Below are 8,348 nucleotides of genomic sequence, written 5' to 3'. Positions count from 1 at the left end.
TTTCCCCTTTTTTGTGCCCATGTATTCACAATATTTATGAGGTTAAATTTGAACAAATTTCGCCGAAAACGGCCACCCTCGATTCTTCCGAAAAAAAACTTTAGCCTCTTGCTGTAGGTTAATGTATTGACGCGGGAAAAAAATTAGACTCTTTTAATTAAGAGTTCTTTATCTTGCATTTACTAATTTTTTTGGATTTCAGGTTTGTTTTAATCATAGGTACACTACGAAATGGCTCAGGCTGTTTTCAGCCAAATATTTTACATATGCGTGGAGAAAAAGTAGATATTATCGCAGAATTCCATCAAATGACTCATACCACGCTACTCTGCTAAGCTTCTAGATTGTGAATATAAAAGTTAAATCCTTCCATACCAGATACCACGAATTTTATGTATATTTTTCGAGGATGCGGTCGACTGATTGTGAGGTTCTGGTCGGCGGCGGAGAGTACGGCGACGCGGCAAGCGTACGGATGCGAAATGACCATATTCATTCTTCTATCTTGATAATTGATACTGGGACATGTCCACATTAAATGATTTAAAGGAAGTATGATACATATGATACTTATAATCTAATCTAGGGACACCGCATGAATATACGTCGCGACGCGACGTTTCGCAACATGGACTTTTTCATCTTCGAGGCTTCAGAACTTTTTTCTAAATGACCACGTTCAAATGAGAGTGCTCAAATCCTTAACCATTGAAATTCAAGTTAGTGCAAAGGGTCCTAAAAGTCTCAATTAAATTGCTAATTTATAAAAAAAATCTCCAAGCCACGAAGATGCAAAAATAAATGTTGCGAATCGTCAGCAAGATAATTTGTTGATATTTTTGATAAATGGAGACTGATCTCTAAAAATAAGAATCTATATATATAAATAAATATATAAATTGAAAGCCATGAAATATTCACCTTTATTTAAATTACCTACTATCAGTGGGGGCGAAGATATAAAGGGTGAGGTCTGGGTGCCAGAGCCCCCTTCACCTCAGGCCAAAGCCTATAAATTCATATAAGAAATAAAATGTTAGGTACTACGTAAATTCTTAACTTAATCACACTCATTGCCAAGCAGTATTCCATTTTTGATCCATCGGCAAGACAGAAAAGGTTGTTATATTAATAGTTGCTGTGAAATTGATGATGATGCAAATTCCATTCTTTCCTGTCATCTGAAAAATAGAAACTGACTGAAAAAATATGCTCTTATAAACCATCAATTTGGAATGACAGTGTCAATATTTTTCCTTTTGCTCTAACTCCTTTATTTATGAGCACAATATATTGTAAAAGGCTCCTCTTTTCTTTACAATGCATGTTATTAGGTTATGCATTCGTAGATAAAAATTCCCTTTGAAGAAGAATGAACATTGGGAATGTACTTGTTCGTTCACTAAACCTTCAAGTGTTGTCATAAGCTGCCGAAATAATAATAATAGCTCTGCGTTCTTTTTGATTTTGGCTTCTTGATATTTCCTGTAAATACATAGGTACATCGCGGTTCTCTTTGATGACGTAACAACAATAACTTCTTCCGTAGTGCTTTTGAATTGAGAACGTTTGCCGATTTAAACGGTAAAAAAATACAATTCATCAATATGTACTTACGTAGAGACCATTAGCTCGCAAGAACAAGTTTCGAAAGGTTTCGCCTAAAATATTTTAGCTTCCATTTCTTCTACACAATCATTTCAACGGCAAGAGTACGTTTTAATTCAAAATCGTAGTAAAAGCCTCGTAGTTCCTCACTGCATATCATAAATTCTTGGTGGAATTCATCCGCCCGGAACACACTACCCTCTCGGTTTTCAATCGGATAACAACGCCCATATTCCTTTGATTCAACAACTTTATTTCGTTTACTGTGAACGTCATGCGAAAATACCCTCCGATTTATATTCCACGCCAGCCAGTCAGTCGGGTGGGAAGGAAATATAGGCCGTAGAGGCCTCATGAAAAAACCAGCCGACGTTAGTACCTGCTGAAGGTCTCCAAAGGCCAAGGTTTTAGGAGAAAGCTTGTGAAATACTTAAGCCTTTTTTGCCAGGTAAAGCTAATGATGGCTTCTTGTAAGAGCGCGCTAGAGGTAGAAGAATTCGTGTTCTGCTAGCAGAGGAAAGGCTGTTTGACAGAAGAAAACTTAAAAGCTTTTTTAGCTTTGAACTTCCGACGAATTCACTGATGCATGGGAAAATATAGAAGGAAAAATAGTTTGAGGATTTCTGAAAGTGTAGAAAGTAATGGTGGGCGACATAATTCCTCGAGCATTCGACGACAGAGATACTCATTCAAAAATTCATTAGAATATTTGCATTTAATGAGATATCCCTCGTTAAGACAAACGTAATGATTAAAATTTTTCAAGAAGTGTTGCAAAAATTTTTTTTGTAAACTCTACAATTGGAAATTTTGGCACCTGAAAGAACCAAACGATCCAGGATATGAATATGAAGCACGGTAGTTGTGAAAAGAAGTTACATACGTGGTAAATTAAGGCATATTTTTTTATAAAACGATCGTTTTTATCTTTTGGCAACATTTAAGCAAATAACGCTTATCATAAAAAGTAACAGAGACTAGTATAGTCAGCTTGTCCAAAGTTCGATTGTATGAGATTCAATGAGAAAAGAATACTAGACTCAATTTTAAATCAAGGAAAATATGCAGCGATGAAACAATGGGCGTAAATTGTAGCAGTGTTCGACGCATGAGTTATTGCATTCCACGATGCGAAAGAATAGAGATCTATCGCTCAGAATAGAAATGTGGCCTTTAAGGATGAACATTTCGAGTACCCGTGACGTCATGTCTATTGCGTCATCGATATGCATTCGTGTACATTCAACCATGCGGCGTCATCACGTCTTGCCGCACTGAAAATTTTTAGTGGTATAGGCAAATACTGAGATAGTGAAATAGATAGCTTATTGGCTATAAAAGGACAATGAAAAATTATTGCGAATAAAATATTAATACGATTAATTAATGGCAGCTCCATGATGTCACTTTTCATATTAATATTATTTATTTCACGTTCCGTTATCTTAATTTTGCTTTATAAATGTTTCTTTCGTAAACTTTTCTGTAGACACCTCTATATTCTACGACTCTGATGACGTGATGACCTCTATTTTATACAGATATATATTCCATACCTTAGAGCCATTCATTGGTGTAGAGTAGTCGGAAAGCTTGAGTTGCGTTTCGTGAACTCTTCACTAAACGCGCAATCATCTGTCACATGTTTTGCCATGTGACTTCCATTATTTCCTATTCATTTCAGCGAAATATTTCGAATCCCTTTTCAGTTCTTTCATCAAATAAGATAATTTTTAATGACAAAATGCCTTTGGCATTTAGTGAAGCACTTTCACAACTGAAAATTTTAGCGTGGATTGATTTTGACGAAAACGGTACACCATGAGAATAAATGTAACCTGAATCAAATAAACCTACTATTATCTTTTCCACAAAATGTAATTAACGAGTGTATTTTACCTCAATGTGTGTAATTACATAAACAAAGCAATAGCCAGAACGCGAGATTGAATCATATTTAGAAAATAGAGATTTCCGTTGTTAAAAGTCGATGGATTCACGTCTGAAATTATCTCGCCGAAGTCGAATTTAATGTCAACGTGACTCGTTTCGCCACACAGAGCATTGTAGCCATCTAGAAACTAGCATAAATGTGTGGCAATGAGCGGGGTGCCATCAATCTGAAAAGAAAAGGTCTTTCCGTTGGTATAGTTATTTTATATTTCCAGCTCTTTTTGATTTTCAGTCATTTTATGTTACATACCCTCGTTTCGACATAAATTTGAGCAATTGTGAAGGAAAATACTCATCTTATTAGAGAGTACACGTCAAATAGACTACTTTCCAGCTAATTCAAATAAATGCATCAGTAATTATTTACTCCGAGCTAATTAAATCTCTTAAGACGTCGCGAACATTTTGCGCTGAGCACAGACTCTGCAGAAAGGATCAAATCGTAAAATATAGCGAGAAGCCATTTTGCCTCTAACACGTATCAACAACTCAAGCTTGGTTTATTCATGCAACTGTTATGGAACACTTTTATTTGTGGGAGTGAAGCTGCTTTTATCGTGAGTTTCCTTTCATTCATTGTTGTTTTTTTACAATCAGCAACAAAGACAAAATATCGTTATGAGCGTTCAGTGACCGCATTTGACATCCACCCGTAGGGTCATGCGAGTTCGGGATTTTCATTTTCCATCTTGGCCACAAGTGAAGAAGCCAGGTTGGTTTAGTGGCGTGAGCGTTGAATGTTGGCCCATGACCTCGGATTCAAGTCCCGGAAGTGACACAGATTTTTCACAGGTTCCTTGATACCTGCTTGCAATGGCGTAGTCTTGAAATTAGTTCGAGTTGGGGTCCTAAATCAGAGGGGGAAATTTTTTTAAAAACACGGTACTAAGAAGAGCGTTTTAAACCAAGTTTAACACTTTCTATAATCGAAAAAACTTCACTTTTCAAAGAAATCTTCTGTAAATTCTTGATTTTGCAATATTTTGCCCTCTTTTATGAAGCAAAGTAATTGTTTTTTTTTTATATATTTCGGGGGGGGGGGGGGGGGTCCGGACTCCCTCTCTCGCTACGCCACTGCCTGCTTGGGTACCTACTTTGAGGAGGCTACCATAAGTTCAGCTCTCCGCCAGTCGGATGGGAAGTTAAGCCGTGGCCTCGGCTAATGTCGCCACTCCCACCCTCCATCTCTATCCTTACTTAACTCTTGGCGCAAATTACCTAAGGGTACGTCCATTAATTACGTGATGTGATTCTGGCAATTTTTGGATCCTCCCCTCCCACCTCAGTGAGACATAGTGAGTTTTGGCTCGACCCCCTCCCTCCAATCTCACATGAGATCGTTCAAAATGCGAATTTTCTGTGTAAATGCGTTAACCAATGCTTCCTTACGTCGGATTTATCAAGAAAATAAACAATCTGTTGAGTTATTTTCATGTAAGATTAGTTAAGACTAGTACCTAAGGTTACTAAGATCCTATTCAGGAGTCACATATTACACTGTTTCTTGCGGATAAATAAGTACATGATGAGTACTCCCTCACGTGGTATTAGGTGAGAATCGGCTTGACCTCCTCCCCCCCTAAACAGTGGCGGATACCAGGCGCGCAGCGAGGAATTAAGGCTAGGGGGGGGGGGTTTAAGGAACTATTACTAGGGGGTATGGAATATTGGAGGTGCGGGTACCCTCCCCAAGAAAATTTTTAAGATAAATGGTTTAAAAAAGGGAGAGTTTTACGACTTTCTGAGGGATATTTTTTTAATCCTTGCACTATTCTATAGGTGATATTTATCCAATTGAGTAAAATGGGTTGAATTTTAAAATTTCTCTCAGTTCTGGGGGGGTTTTATCCCCTAAAACCCCTATCGCCGCCCACCCGTAATGCTACACATTGCAGAACCACAATTGTAACTTTTTCGCATCATATGGTGGCATTGTATTGTGTGTGTGTATAATAACTTAAATTAAAGCTTTTTTAAACTTTGCATGAGATTTTTTTATAACGATAAAAGCAAAGGTAACTTAAGATGTCTTTTGCGCCTCCTCCTTTGAGTTTTTTTCTGTATCCGCTACTGCCCCTAAACGCCTCACGTAATTAATAGATGCCCCCCGAGCAGTCGGCTGCCTCCTCCAAATACAATACGATTCAAGAAGCCAAAAATCTCTCCTTCGCTACCCGTAATCTGATGGTTGCTCCACACAGTGGCGCAACGAGGGGGGGGGGGGTTTGGGGGATAAAACCCCCCCAAGAGCTCAGAGAAATTTTGAAGTTTAATCCATTTTACTTAATTGGATCAGTATTACTTACATAATAGTGTTAGGATTAATCAAATATCCCTCAGAAAGCCGTAAAACTCGCCATTTTGAACCATTATTCTTAAAAATTTTCTGGAGGAGGGGCTCGCAACACCTGCTTACCCTGGAGGGTATGCAATACCCCTACACATCTAAGTATTAGTTGCGCCTAAAACCCCCCCTAGCCTTAATTCTTAGCTGCGCCCCTGGCTCCACAAATACTGAATCCCTCTTCCTCCCGAACTATTTCCTACAGACGCTCTCGCTAGAGCTCCGGCACAGCTAATGTAAAAATAGTTTCTTTATCATCATCAAAATTTAATATTTCGGTGAAAATGCACGTTTACCCGTCAAAAGACATATAATTATTGAATTTAAGGTGCCATCAGAGGTTTAATTATTGTGCTAACAGATTTCGGGAGTGTCTCTTCAAAATACTTGATTGATTTGATTCTTCATTGATGACGATTATTTCTACAGCCACCGTGCGGGGTTTTAAGTCTGAAACATTACTGCCCCTTAACTACAATGGCTCTCGCTTTATTACTTCGTCCTGTGAAAATGAATGTAATATTTTAAAGTCTGCCGCGTGAACGGCGGTGAAATATACAATAATCGCCATGAGAAAAAAATCCCTTGGACCGGTGATCGAACCACGGACCATAGGCTTCACAGGCCACTGCGCAGATCACTACGCTATCCAGGGACTTGATTTTTCATAGCAATTGTAAATCAGGATCCTGGATAGCGTAGTGGTCTGCGCAGTGACCCGGAAAGCCAATGGTCCGTGGTTCGATTCCCGGTCCAGGGAAATATTTTCTCATGGCAATTCAAGCATACCGTGGAAATGAGCTGCTGCTCTGCATGTTAGGATCATCTGACACATGCGCTAGACCTATGACGTTTTTGGGCTCCCTAATTTACGCGAATGCGAATTTTCACGATCTCATTATTGCTTGCTGTTTTTGAACGTGATGATAAGGTCCTAACACAATCCAAAACCGTGAAAAAATCGTAGATTACTCACGAATACTAAAAATCGATTAAAATACAGAATAATAAGAAGGCATAAACATTTTCATTCGCAAAAATCGAGGAGCCCAATGCTATGAAGTACGCCGACCTGCAAATCAGACGTTTATGAATCCCTGGAACATACCCTTAAGAAAAATAGGTGATACGAGTAACCGTAAATTACCCGATTTCACATACTTTCACCCAAAATCCAACGCGTTTTGCTTGAATTTGACCTACCTCGCCTGAAAAAAAATTCGCCATGTATCTCGTGTTGCGTCAATACAGGAGCATCAGTCTGTAGGAAGTAATTTCCAAATGTTCTCGATCCTGTATGAATTAAGCCTTGTTCACAACAGCTTAACTTTACTTAACTCTGCGTAGTATGGAGTTAAGAATACAAAAAGAGCATGTCCTAGATCGTAACTTAAAGCGCCATAACTTGACTCACTTATTAGTGAAGAAAATATATAATTTTTCTTGAGAGACAACAGTAGCAAAGAAGATACGTCTGACGAAAGCCATAATTATGATGAATGTCGTCTAAGAACGATTTTGCGACTGATCCCCAATCCAAGATTGAATGGGTGGAATATCTCATAGACAGTTTGGGGAAAATAAGTCGGGTACACCCAGTTAAGTTGCTATTATCAGAGCTGCACTTCCATTTGTGCTTAGCCTTGTTTTCCTCTATGCCATTATATCATACCGTTTACATCTGTCTCTGATGCACAAAGGTTAAAAAGACTTCGCTGTTTCACAAAATAAAATATATTTGCCACCGGTTTCGATGCAGCGTATCATCATCTGGCAATTACAAGTATCAGTACATACTTGTAATTGCCAGATGATGATACGCTGTATCGAAATCGGTCGCAAATATATTTTATTTTGTGAAACAGCGAAGTCTTTTCTTAACCTTTGTGCATCATGAAGGAGTTTCACCATGTTACGCCAACCACCATCGCATTTACATCTGCCTCTGTTTTGCTGGGTCATTGGATCATAATGGGCATAAGAACAAGAACATTACTCATCCTCCATCCGATGATGCATAAAATAAAGTGGGCATGTTAACTTAATTCAAGTGGGCTTTTGCATTTGACAGTCCGATTCAGTGGCATAACTATGGGGGGGATGAAGGGGCTAGATCCCCCCTAAAGCCTCAGAGAAAGAAAAAAATATTTAAAACTATTGTTTACTTTTACGTGTTACTTTTAATAATTGCATCTGGTTAAAGTTAAAGTACATTTATTAATATCATGGTAGTGAAACAAGTCACTGAATCCCAACATAGCCCCTGGACCCTCCTGTTGCCTGGATGGGGTCGCCCCCAGATTCCCTCATTCCCCCAAAAATATTTAAAACTATATTGTTTATTTTTTACTTTTAATAATTGCATCTGGTCAAAGTTAAGGTACATTTTTACAGTTAAAGTACAGTTTAAAGTACATTAATATCATGACAGTGAAACAAGTCA

The sequence above is a fragment of the Ischnura elegans genome, chromosome 2 (assembly GCF_921293095.1).
Source record: "Ischnura elegans chromosome 2, ioIscEleg1.1, whole genome shotgun sequence".
In the NCBI taxonomy this organism is placed as follows: domain Eukaryota; kingdom Metazoa; phylum Arthropoda; class Insecta; order Odonata; family Coenagrionidae; genus Ischnura; species Ischnura elegans.
Note: the sequence above shows the minus strand (reverse complement) of the source record.